At 38.1% G+C, this 13,458-nt stretch overlaps 1 protein-coding gene across 7 annotated transcripts in view; it reads left to right on the top strand.

The window, feature by feature from the left end:
- FAM13A (family with sequence similarity 13 member A) overlaps nucleotides 1-13,458 on the top strand; it is a 291,012-nt gene that overhangs the window by 78,598 nt on the left and 198,956 nt on the right. The gene's annotated exons all lie outside the window — the stretch shown is intronic.

Raw genomic sequence — 13,458 nt, 5'->3', positions numbered from 1 at the left:
TTCCAGGCTCAAAGAGGAGGCATGTTCCAGAAACAGAGAATAGGTCTGTGTTTCTGGAAAGTGGGGGGAAATGATGATGTAAAGGGAGGCTGGGCCAGACTGTGTAGAGCATTATCAACTAGAGTGAAAAGCTTAGACTAGTTCTCAGCAAAATGGAAAGTAACTGGGAGGTTTTAAGCAGGGCAGTGACATTGTCCAATTCACATTTTTAAAAGGTCACAATTGGCTGCAGTGAAGGGTGTACAAGGGCAGTGGTCCTGCTATTGGGTGATCCTGGTACGGCCCAGAGTGATAGTGGTGGAAGTATCGTGCCAAACAGATCCTGAAGGATTTTGAGCACTTGGAGTCATGTGGAAGGGATCCCTGAAGGACAGGACGAAATAGGGGAAGGTCTGGCCCCACACCACAGTCACAGCTCCGCCCTCCCTCGCTCCCGTCCCATTTTTCTATGTGCCTAGTGGTCCATTTTACTCGTCCAAAAATCTGACTTGTCTCCCTCACCTTTCCTTCCAGCCTCCCATCCACTCTTCTGTTTCTGTTCTGTTCAGGCAGACTTGATACCCTCTTCTCTCAATAACCCTCAGAATAAAAAACTCAGTGTCTAATTCTGCTGATTCTCACTCTCTCATGTCTTTAATGTCTGTTAAGTCCTGAAATTTCTTCTGTCATCACCCTACTTTAGATTCATCTTCTCTAAATTATTACAATAGCTTTCCCATTGAATTCTGTGCCTTAGAACTCTCCTCTCTGTGATCCATAATAGAATGTGAAATAATACATTGCATTTGTGTACTATTCTAATTTTAAAAGGAGTCGCTATTTAACTAGGTTCTCATGAAAAGCTTTACTTTCCCTCTTCTGGTGAGGCGGTAGCAGTGGAGGGTTATGACATGCCCAAATCATACAGCCAGTAATTGGCGGAGCAGAGCTGTGGCCAGGGCCTTGAGTTTCATAGCCAGTGTTCCTTCTATTATATGGTAAGCATTTCTGTCTTTTCCAGCATCGCTGTTAATCCACCTAAAATGCAGCCTTTTGCTTGTCACTATTTAAAGCCCAATACAGCCTATGAAAGAAATCCATTCTAGCGAAGAAGACTTTCCCCCTCTGTCCCTGCCTTGAACTGGGCGGAGCTCAGTATAAAGTGTCCCATTATGTTCCCACTTCCATGCATGGTTCACGCCTTCCTTCCAATCAGAGGTGCTTTCATTTTCCCGCTCTGCCTTCTACCTGAACCATCCTGAGTCTACCCGGTACCTAAGTGGTTTCCCAGCATCCTCCAGGAAGCCTCTCCTGGCCACCCCTCCCAGTGAGCTCCCCCTCCCTTCTGTGTTCCAAGGCAGTCTGGAGAGTGGAAGTCTGAGCAGTCCTGTCTTTGACACTTAAAATTATGCCACCTAGATGAGTCGTGAAATGTTTCTGATCCACAGTTTTCTATATTTAACATAGAAATTATGAATATTACCACAGAGCCTTGTAAGGATAAAATCTAATGAGCTAATGTGAAAATGATGTATCTTCAAATGTTAATTACTACTGTCACTAGTAACTTATAGCATACAGTTACATGACCTTCTTGGAGCCTCTTTTATATTGAGACATTATGTCATTTCCTCATGCACTATTTCATGCCCCCTTAGTTAAAATGCACGCTCCTTGGATGGAGGAGTTGGTTCTACTTCTTTATGTGACCCAAAAGCCCCTGATAGTGTTATAGGGATTTCTGTTGAATAAATAAATAGTAGTTTGAAGACACAGGTAAAATAAATGCCACTTGATTCTTTGGGAAAAAAATCAAGACAATTATTTAGCTGTTCTATCCTGGAGTTGCTTGATAAGGTAAAAAGGGCGGGAAGATGAAGTAAGAGATGTGATGAAAAAAAGTGCAAGAAAGGGTAGAGACCTCAAAAATACTTTTGTAAATTGAGTCAGTATTTCCCTTTCTCTTAAGAAAAAACAGTGTGTACCCTCATTCAGGTAGGACAGGAAAAGAGGTTGAGAACAGCTGCCAAGTGTTCCTAACTGGAAACATTTCACTGTGAAGTAGGTAATTACTGTATCCTTACTTTATCAAAGCTTGATTCTAGGTCACGGCCAAGGGAAAATTGGAGAGCTTATTTCAAAGAATCAAGTTTACCTTTGTGCCGATTCTTGTATCTCAAGTTTTGTACGTGCTGTGTTGAGAAACAGTGGTGTCCACCCCCACTCTCCAGTTGTTCAGAACATGGTGCAAAGGTGAAACTTAAGAAAGATGTGTTCTGTATGTGCATGGTGTCAGAGACAGTATAAATAGTCAGTTTATATTATCTTCCCTTCTTGGCCGTTGGACCCAGACAGCCTCCCACCTTGAGTCAACAAGCCCTTAATAAGCTTGGGTATTGTTCCAGGTCCTCTGTGAAAAGGAATAAACAGGAAATGTGAGTATCCAGTGGACCGTAATTGTGAAAAGTAAACCTGCACATGGCCTTTGTCACTCAGCCAGTCAGTCCCCTCAGTGTGACAGCACTAGGCACTGTGTGGGGACATGATGCCAGAAAAAGCATGCATAAAACTCCGGGTAACAACTGAGTATCAACTGGTTTAATCTCCGAAGGAATTTTTCTTCCTCTGCCCCAGTTACTCACCTCTGCCCACAGTCATAATAACTGACTGTTATTTGGATTTTTATTTATTTGTTGTTCCTAAAATTATGATGGTATAATGCTTTTTCCACTGATTTTCTTCCTATTGTTCTTGGCTGTGATTCAAATCAGAAATATCTCTCATTTCTATGATGAGCAAAAATAAGACATACCATTTATACATGATCCAAAGAGATGATGACATATGAAATGTGTTGGAGAAAGCTCCCATTAAAAAAATTACTAGAGAGAGTTTTGACTTCCGGCCAAGATGGAGGCGTAGGTACACACACTTTCCCTCCTCACACAACCAAAAGGAGGACAGCAAATTTAAAAAACAAAAAACAACCAGAACTTCCAGAAAATCAAACTGTATATAAGTCCAACAACCAAGGAGTTAAAAAAGAAATATTCTTTCAGACCAGGAGGAGGGGCAGAGACAGGCAGCAGGGCAGAGAGAATGCATGGCAAGGCAGCAGCTAGAGGACCAGGTGGGCAAGTCAGTGGCTGGCAGACTGGTGGTCCCACGTTTGTGTGCAGATAAACCAGGAGGAACAACCAGGGAATGAGACAGACCATGCAACCCAGGGTTCCAATGCAGGGAGATAAAGCCTCAAAGTCTCAGATTGAAAAAACCTGGGGGTTGAGGCAGTGGGAGAAACTCCCAGCCTCACAGGAGACTTAGTTGGAGAGATTCACAGGGTCTTAGAACATACACAAACCCACCCACTGGGGAATCAGCACTGGAAGGGCCCCATTTGCTTGTGGGTAGCAGAAGAGGTGACTGAAAGCTGGCAGAGAGCCGAGCAAGCAGCATTGTTCCCTCTTGGACCCCTCCCTCATGTACAGTGCCACAATGCAGCCATGTGGGTTACCCGGTCCTACTGAATACCAAATGTTCCACCCCTTACTGCATAACAGGCATGCTGAGACAAAAAACAGCCCAAATGAAAGACCAGATCAAAACTCCAGAAAAAATACAACTAAGTGATGAAGAGATAGCCAATCTATCTATCTAGCACAGTTTAAAACATTGGTAATCAGGATGTTCACGGAAATGGTTGAGTATGGTCAGAAAATAGAGGAAAAAGTGAAGGCTATGAAAAATGAAACAAAGGAAAATGTACAGGAAACCAACCAACAGTGAAGGGAAGGAAACTGTGACTGGAGCAGAAGGAAAAAATAAGCATTCAGCCAGAAAAGAATGAAGAAAGAATATTTTTAAAAATTAGGAGAGGCTTAGGAACCTTCAGGACATCTTTAAACATTCCAACATCCGAATTATAGGGGTACCACAGGGGAAGAGGAACAGCAACAACTGGAAAACTTATTTGAACAAATAATGAAGGAGAATTTCCCCAATCTGGCAAAGGAAATAGACTTCCAGGAAATCCAGGAAGCTCAGAGAGTCCCTAAGAAGTTGGACCCAAGGAGGAACATACCAAGGCACATCATCATTACATTAGCCAAGATTAAAATGAAGGAGAGAATTCTAGAAGAAGCAAGGGCTAAGGGGACAGTCACTTACAAAGGAGTTCCCATCAGACTGTCAGCTGATTTCTCAAAAGAGACCTTACAGGCAAGAAGGGGCTGGAAAGAAGTATTCCAAGTCATGAAATCCAAAGACCTATAACCAAGATTACTCTATCCAGCAAAGCTTTCATTTAGAATGGAAGGACAGATAAAGTGCTTTTCAGATAAGATCAAATTCAAGGAGTTCATCATCACCAAGCCCTTGTTATATGAAATGTTAAAGGGATTTACCTAAGAAAAAGAAGATAAAAAAATATGAACAGTGAAAGGACAGCAAATTCACCGTTATTAACAACCACACCTAAAACAAAAGCAAACTAAGCAAACAACTAGAACAGGAACAGAACCACAGAAAAGGAGATCACATGGAGGGTTAGCAACAGGCGAGTTGGATGGGGGGGAGAAGATACAGAGAATAAGTAGCATACATGGTAGGTAGAAAATAGACAGGGGGAGGTTAAGAAGAGTATAGGAAATGTAGAAGCTGAAGAACTTACGTGTATAACTCATGGACATGAACCAAGGTGGGGAATACTGGTGGGAGAAGGGGTGCAGGGCAGAGGGGAATAAAAGGGGAGAAGGAAAATGGGACAACTACAATAGCATAATCAATAAAATATACTTTAAGAAATTACTGAAGAGTACGCGTTTGGAAGGGGAAGAGTCCTCACTCACTGACTTCTTACTGAGCACGTACTATGTCACTGTTGCTGTACAGTGCCCCAGATATACCGTGGCTGCATCGGAGACATGCTGTCTGCCCTCAGTGAGCTTATGTTTGGAGGGAAGAAGAGAGACAAAATCACTATCCAAATAAGTAACAATAATTATAGTAATAATCACAGGTAACTGTTTTTTAGCCATTACACTGTTCTAACAAATTACATATATTGACTCATTTAATCCTAACAACAGCCCTATAAATTAGGTAATGTTATCCCAAATTTATAAATGAAGAAATAAACACACATGGGTTCAGTTACATACACATTGTCACTCATAATAATATAAAGAGACAGGGTTTGAACCTGAATACAAGGCTCAGAATCTGGATTCTTATCTTCTACCCTATAGTTACAAAACATAAAAAGGGCCTTGGAGTAAAAATATCAAGGTGATGAGTTTGTACTAACAAGAAAGGATAATAATTTTCTAGATTCCACTTTAATGACTAGATTATTTGGTTTTGCATGTATTTGCACTAAACTAGTGGTGTTTGATTCGATTTAACATTATTTATAAGAATTTTTTCATTTTGGTTTGTTGGTAGAAACACTAATATGATTCCTTTTAACACAGAATAACAATCAAGATGGACTAAAAATAATGAATATTGTAATGGAATGCAGTAGATAAGAAGATGAAAAAATAAATAGCTTTCTGTTGGGCATATTTAGGTGTAGTCCAGATTCTAGGCAGAAAGTTGGGAAATCACATTAGTAGTAAAAAAAAATACACCAAAGGTCTTCATACTGTTCCTCAAAATTTAAAAACTGAATTACTGTGTGATTCAGCAGTCCTACTTCTGGGTATTTAAAAGAATTGAAAGCAGGGTCTTATGAAAATATTTGTACATGAATGTTCATAGCATTATACAAAATAACCAAGAATTATAAACAACCCACTTGTCCATCCATGAATGAATGGATAAACAAAATGTGGTATATTCATAGAAGGGGATACCATTCGTCTTAAAAAGGAAGGAAACCCTGCCACAAGCTGCAACATGGGTGAACCTGGAGGACATATGGTAAGTGAAATAATCTAGCTGCAAGAAGTCAGATACTGTGTGATTCTACTTATATGAAGTATCTGTTCAAATTCTTAGAAACGAAAGGAAGAATGATGGTTCCCAGGGTCTGGACAATGAGGGAAAAGGAAGGTTGTTTATTGGCTGTAAAAGTTAAGTTTTCCAAGATGAAAAGTTCTGGAGAAATGCTTCACAATGTGAATATACTTAATACTACTGAACAGTACCCTTAAAATGGTTATTAACATAGTAAATTTTCTGTTATGTGTTTTTTAAACACATTTTTTTCATAAAGGTCTTATATAAAGATAATTTTGCCTATATTTAACTTTCTTTTCAGTGTCTTAAATATTCCATAACATTGGAACATTTTTTTTCTTCCTTCTTAATCTTCTAAATGGATTGCTCTTTACTTTCCATTCTTAGAGAGATATTTTGTTTGAGAGAGAAATTTACTGCATATTTTTGATAGAGGAGCAAACCCAGAGTCTGTTTGGATCACTTTGTAGTTCATGTATAACCCACAGATGTCTTGTTTTTTTATGTTTCTCTCTCAGTGAAAGGCATTATTATTCCTGTTACCAGTGTTGGGCGGCTTGGATTCTTCAAGACAGAAATCCTGGGATTTCTCAGGAAAACCCAGAGAAATTTCCAGACAGATTTTTCCAAGCTTATGCTTGAGCACAAGGGAGGCAGCAAAGAGGAAGGAAAGGTCCCCTGGCCATGTTCAGGGGGCTGGCTCTGATTTCATAAGCTGAGGATAAAGAGGGCTTGCACAAAAAGACAGGCTTTGGCAAAAAGACTTGTGGACTTGTCTGTGTCAGGGTAGAAAAATCAAGCAGTTAGTAGGAAGATAAAATTCTGAATTTTTTTTCTTGGAGCAGGGAGTGAAGGAATGGTGACATTTCTTGTGGTCAGCCTTTTCAACATTCCACTTGGTCTTACCTTGGCTTCTTGGCCACCTGGCTTTTTTTTTCCCCATTCTCAAGTCCAAGTCTCTATACTGTCTCATTTCCACTTAAGGCAAAGAATGACCTAATGCTCATCGCACAGGAAACCTGGAATATTACAGCTGCTTAAATTGTAGAATTAAAATACCCTAGTACTGCCTGTTCAATTATAAAAGGACAGAGAAGGTAAAGAATGTAAGGTTGTGCTGTGATTGTTTTCTCATTACATCAGAAGAGTCAGTAAGAATATTAATACCAGCATGCAAATACATCTTTGTAGTTATTCTGTTTCAGAATATCTACAGAGTGCAGATTGCGTGTTAGATTCTTGATTTACTCTACTGGTTGGTGCTCTCTGTGAGGAGATTCTAGAAGAATGTGATTGTATTAACTTGTTACCTAGTCTTTAAGTCCTGTATCAAATACCTTCTCCTGCAAAAGGCCTTTCCTAATAATAATAATGATACTTTTTAACCTCCAAATAGACAAGCCCCCGAAACACATAATTCTTACCCCTTGTGACCTATCTTGAACTAGTTTGTACCTTTCTTAGGGGAATATTCTATTAATCATATATTATAAGTATATAATTTATAAATTTATATTTATATAATTATATTCTATATAATTTTCTTATCCCCCCACCCCATTATATAAACTTCTGTAGGACAGGGCTCTCCTACCCTTAGTCTTGGTATTGTCTCAAGCACTTCACACCAGCAAAGAAAATAAATAGTAAATATTTGTTGAATCAAAAAATGTTTACATATTTATTAAATTAACAGTTGTGGTTGTTCTCAGTCATATGAGAGATATGCAGATCAACTCTTATCACTATATCCTGTTGCCTAACCTATGTAGGCAGACTGCAACTACTTTAATTTCTTGTTGACTATTCAGGGAATTTTCTTTTTTTTTTGAATTTTTTTTATTGTTCAGTTACAGTTGTCCACATTTTCCCCCATGACTCACCCCTGCCCTGCCCACCCTCCTCTCCCATATTCTATTTGTGTTGAATGGAAGTCAAACCCACTGAGTTTTCTGGCTCAAGAGTTGTTTACGGCTGCTTTTTTATTGGTGTTATTGTTCAATGGGACCTGCCTGAGGAGTGTGCTGTACACTAAGGAGTTTACACTAAGCATTCATTTATTCATTGGCTCGGCTGTCAGATGACTCATTCACCACTTGCACCTATTAAGTAAATGTCTGTGAGCTTGAAATACCTTTGATGTCAGTATGGTATAAGTTTTAGCACCAAATAACAGCCTGGAATCTTAAACATATAAACAAGGAGCTACGAAGTATGTTTTTTTTTAATGTTTGAAAGGAGACCCTGCTCTTGTAACTCTAGGGAAATTGCAAACATTCTACAGAGGCAGAAAGAATACACTCATCAGCATTACTTATTCAGTAGAGACATTTTTTAAGGTTAACCACACTGTGTAACAAAATTTGGGTATAAAATTAATTTTCAGTGCTATCAGGTATTAGATTTTAATTTAGTTAATCTAAGAGTATACAGGTCGTATACGTTCCAAAAGTACCACATGTGGGAATGCTACTTACTACTCACAGGTAGAAGGAGCTTCCTTATCTTTCTCGTAGTATAGTTTTGTGTCCTTTTTACAGAAGTTATTTATGTAAAGTGTATAGTTTGATGTTTAGTAATGCCTTTTTTACCAGTGAATATTGTCTCACTATTGGAAACACTAAGGTGAAGTTATCTTGTCGTTACTAGAAAGATTTCAAATGAAACAGTTAATGCATTAGTAATCTTTCTGGGCAGCCAATCTGTTGCTATAGAACAAGTGAACATCTTACTAAAGGTTGTTTGTTTCATCTGGGTGGGGTAATGATACTGTTATCTGATTATTAAGCTTCATAGAAGCACATACTTTTCTCACTTCTAAAAATTTCCAAGCAACATTATTAGTTTCATTAAAATATCACTTGTTTTTTTAGTAACTAAAATAATACCAAAAAGGGCAAAAGTAAAAAATAAAAATTACCCAGTGACCCTTGCTATTCACATTTTTCTGAATATTTTTTAAAAAATATCTATACAGAAATTTAATGCATTTTACATAAAAGAAATGCTGATACTATACTATTACTAACTTCAGCAATTAAATAATGTCATTAACATTTATGTCAGCAAATATTAATCTATACACCACTGTTATAAGTTATTATAGTATTCCTTTATGTTTTGTAATTTACTTCCCTCTTGATAAACATTTAGATTCTTTTTAGTTTAAGAATATTATCCATTCACATTTCAGTGTCCAGAAAGGTTAATAATTACTCTGAGTGAATAGTGCACATCCCAGAAATATTTAACTGACTTCTTTTATATCATCAATTTAAAATCCAGACAGCTTATTAAATGACTTTTTTATGACATATGGCCTTCATTATGTTGAGGAGTGCCCCCTATACTCAGACTTTGCTGAGTGTTTTTATCATAAATGGATGCTGTACTTTATCAAATGCTTTTTCAGCATCTATTGATATAATCATGTGATTTTTTCATTCCTTTTGTTTATGTGATGTATGACATTTATTGATTTGTGAATATTGTATCATGCTTGCATCCCTGGGATGAATCCCACTTGATCATGGTGTATGATCTTTTTACAATTTATTGCTGAACTCAGTTTTCCAATATATTGTTGAGAATTTTAGCATCTATATTCATCAGTGATATTGGCCTGTAGTTTTCTTTCTTTGTTGGGTCTATCTGGTTTTGGAATTAGGATAATGCTGGCCTCATAAAAAGAGTTCAGGAGTCTTCTCTCTTCTTGAATTTTTTGGAATAGTTTGAGCAGGATAAGGGGTTAACTCTTCTCTAAGTGTTTTGTAAAATTCTCCTGTGATGCCATCCAGTCCAGGGCTTTTGTGTGCCAGGAGTTTTTTGATTACTGCTTCAATTTCACCAGCTGTTACCGGTCTATTCAGTCTTTCTGCTTCTCCTGATTCAGTTTTGGAAGGTTATATGTTTCCAGAAATTTGTCCATTTAGCCCTGATTTTCAAATTTCTTGGCATATAGTTGTTTGTAGTAATTTCTTACAATCCATTGTATTTCTGTGGTAGCAGTTGTAATTTCTCCATTGTCATTTCTGATTTTCTTTATTTGGGTCCTCTCCATTTTTTTCTTCATGAGTCTGGTTAAAGACTTGTCAATTTTGTTTATCTTTTCAAAGAGCCAGCTCCTGGATTTATTGATCCTTTGAATTGTTCTTTTAGTCTCTGTCATTTAATTCGGCTCTGATCTTATTTCCTTCCTCTACTTGCTCTGGGCTTTTGTTTGTTGTTCCTCAATTTCTTGTAGTTGTGGGGTTAGATTGTTTATTTGAAGTGTTTCTATCTTTCTTTAGATATTGCTATGAACTTCTCTCTCAGGACTTCACTGTTTACCATAGGTATTGGGTTGTTGTAAGTTCATTTTCATTTGTTCCCAGAAACTCTTTGATTTCTTTCTTGATCTTGTTGTTAACCCATTTATTGTATAATAACATATTATTCAGTTTCTATGAATTTGACTGTTTTTTAGTTTTTTTCTTTAGGTTGGTTTCTAAACCATTTTGAAGCCATTGTGATCTGAGAAAATCCTTGATATGATTTTAACTTTCTTGAATTTGTTGAGGCTCATTTTGTGTCCTATCATGTGGTCTGTCTTTGAGAATTCTCCATGTGCCTTTAAATAGAATGTATATTTTGCTTCTTTGGGTTGAAGGGTTCTGTTAAGTGCATTTGACCTGGAGTGTTGATCAATGCCAAAATATCATTCTTGATTTTTTGTTTGGAAGTTTTGTCCATTGTTGACAGTGGGGTGTTAAAATCCCCCACTATAAGAGTGTTACTGTCTATAATTCTTGAAGTCCTCCAAGATTTTCATATATATATTTGGGTGTTCCTATGTTGGTTGCATGTATGTTTACTGTGTTCATATCTTCTTGATGAATTCTTCCCTTCAGTATTATGAAGTGACCTTCTCTGACTCTTTTTATGGCCTTTGTTTCCAAATCTATTTTATCTGATATAAGTATTGCTACCCCAGCTTTTTTTTTCCTGTCCATTTGCTTGTAATATTTTTCCCAATGTTTCATTTTCAGTCTGTATAGATCTTGTGTTCTGAGGTGGGTCTCTTGTAGGCAGTATATATGCAGGTCACGTTTTCTTCATCCATTTGGCTAACGTGTGTCTTTTGATTTGGAGCATTTAATACATTTATATTTAAGGTTATTATTGATAGGTACTTATTCATTGCTATTTTTCCCCTTTGTACCTGTGTTTCTCTCTCTCTCTCTCACTCTTTTTCTTCCTCTTCTTAAAACAGTCCATTTAGCATGACTTGTGATGTTGGTTTGGTGGAGGTATGATCTTTTAGCCTTCTTTGTCTGGGAAACTCCTTATTTCACCTTCCATTTTAATTGAGAGCTTTGCTGGGTAGAGTAGTCTTGGTTACAAAACTTTGCTTTTCATTACTTGGAATATTTCTTGCCATTTTTTTCTGGCTGGTAGTGTTTCTATTGAGAAATCATCTGCTAGCTTTATGGGAGCTCCCTTATATATTACTATCTGTTTTTCCCTTGCTGTATTTAAGATTCTCTGTTTGTCTTTGAATTTTGCCATTTTTATTATGATTTTTCTTGCAGTGGGCCTCATTGAATTTTTCTTGATGAGACCCTCTGTGCTTCCTGGACTTGTGTGACTTTTTCTGTCATCATTCTAATAAATAAGGGAAGTTGTCTATCATTACTTTTTGAAACAGGTTTTCTGTCTCTTGTTTCTCTTCTTCTCCTTATTGTATTTCTGTGATACGGATATTATTATGTTTCATGTTGTCCTGCAGCTGCCTTAACCCCTTTTTGTTCTTTTCGAGTCTATTTCTTTTATTTTTTTGATCTGATTAGACATTGTCTTCTACCTTGTCCTCCAGCGGATTGATTTGATCCTCTGCTTCATCTAACTTGCTTTTTAATTCCTTCTGCTGTGTTCTTCAATTCAGATATTGTATTCTTCATTCCCTCCTGGTTGTTGTTGATAGTTTCCATGTCCTTTTTAATGCTGGTGTGGTTCACAATAAGTTCCTTGAAACTTCCCTTGAGTTCTTTGAAGTTTTCACCGAACTTCTTGAGCATCCTTATAACCATTATTTTGAACTCAATGTCTGATAATTTGGTTGCCTTGATTTCATTTAGCAGTCTTTCTGAGGAGGGTTCTTTCTTCTTTTGATTGGGAATTGTTTCCTTGTCTCCCCATTTTAGATGACTCTTCTTGGTTTTTTCCTGCTTATTAGATTTATCTGCTTTGACTCACTGTCTTGTTGGTGTGATCTTCTGTGGTAGGAGACCTGTGGGACTTAGTGGTGTAGTCTCCTCGATCTCCTCAACTTGATGCTCTTTTGCTGCCCTTTATGACTTTATGTGGTTGTAATTGGGTTTTAGTTATTGGGTTGTTTTTCGTGGTTTCTTCCCTCTGGCTGACTGACAGAGACTCACTCTGCCCTCCATGTTTTGTATGCTGTTGTGCAAGGTGCTTCACCTCCTGCTCTCTGGAGCCACTAGCTCAGCCAGAGATGAGAGTCAAGGGTCCTCCTCTGAGGAGGAGGTGGACCCTTTTTGCTCCAAACTGGCTTTTTCAAAACATCAGATGCCTAGGTCTTCCCACTGGTGGAGTCCATGTGGGCTGATGGTCCTGGAGATCCCTTTGGCCTGCCCCACCCTACCCACCTCCCACAGCCAGATCTGCTAGGAATGCACATGGTGGCTTCCGACACTGCCAACTCCAGGCTGGGAGGATCCCTGCCACGCCCTGGGTGGTATTCACCCCAAGGACACTTCTCACAGTTCCCACGTGCGGTCATGACCTGAAATCCCTCGTTAAAAGCAGTTACTGAAGCCAGAAGGAGCTGGTTCACAGCTACATGTGCTGATCTACTTAATTTTCTTAAATAGCTTTCTGGCTCTGGTAAAATGATACCTTGGTTGGGGCTTGGGGGAAATCACCTGCACAACCTACCACCTTCTGGTTCTGGTTCCAGCACCGGGAGTCTGAAGGATGTGGCCGGCAGCAAGGGGAGTATCTGTGTCCCCCTAGAACTTTCATTTAGGAAGTTTTATCTTCTGTTGGTACTTTCGAGGAGAAAAGACTGACTCATCCCTTGGATTAATAAGTGGCACTATTTATAAAATCTGCAATATTAGGGGGGAAATGAAAGCTGATGTGCTTAATACAAATTGAACACCTGGACACACCAATATCAGTCATTTTTAAAAAGGAAAACATTGCCTACGGTGCAGCCAGGTACATAAACACTTCTAGAAATTTTTGTTTCCATAGCCTCACCTCAATTCCAAGAAACATTGAGAACTTTATTATTGAATGTTATCTTTCTTAAAAATCTTCCAGTTTTTCATTTACACCCTATTTGTAATTATAACATAAATGAATATAGGTCAATTACAATAGACTCATAGGACAATATACACTTGGAAATTTTTACCTTGTAGAAAGTTTATTAAGCCTGACTTTCAGTGGTTACTTTAAGCAATAGATTTTTTTTTCTATTTTGCAGAGAACTACGTAAGAGAGACTGTCTCA

The sequence above is a fragment of the Artibeus jamaicensis genome, unplaced genomic scaffold (assembly GCF_021234435.1).
Source record: "Artibeus jamaicensis isolate MK-2021 breed Jamaican fruit bat unplaced genomic scaffold, CSHL_Jam_final contig_452, whole genome shotgun sequence".
Classification (NCBI taxonomy): domain Eukaryota; kingdom Metazoa; phylum Chordata; class Mammalia; order Chiroptera; family Phyllostomidae; genus Artibeus; species Artibeus jamaicensis.
Note: the sequence above shows the minus strand (reverse complement) of the source record. Positions and strands in the feature narration are given on the sequence as shown.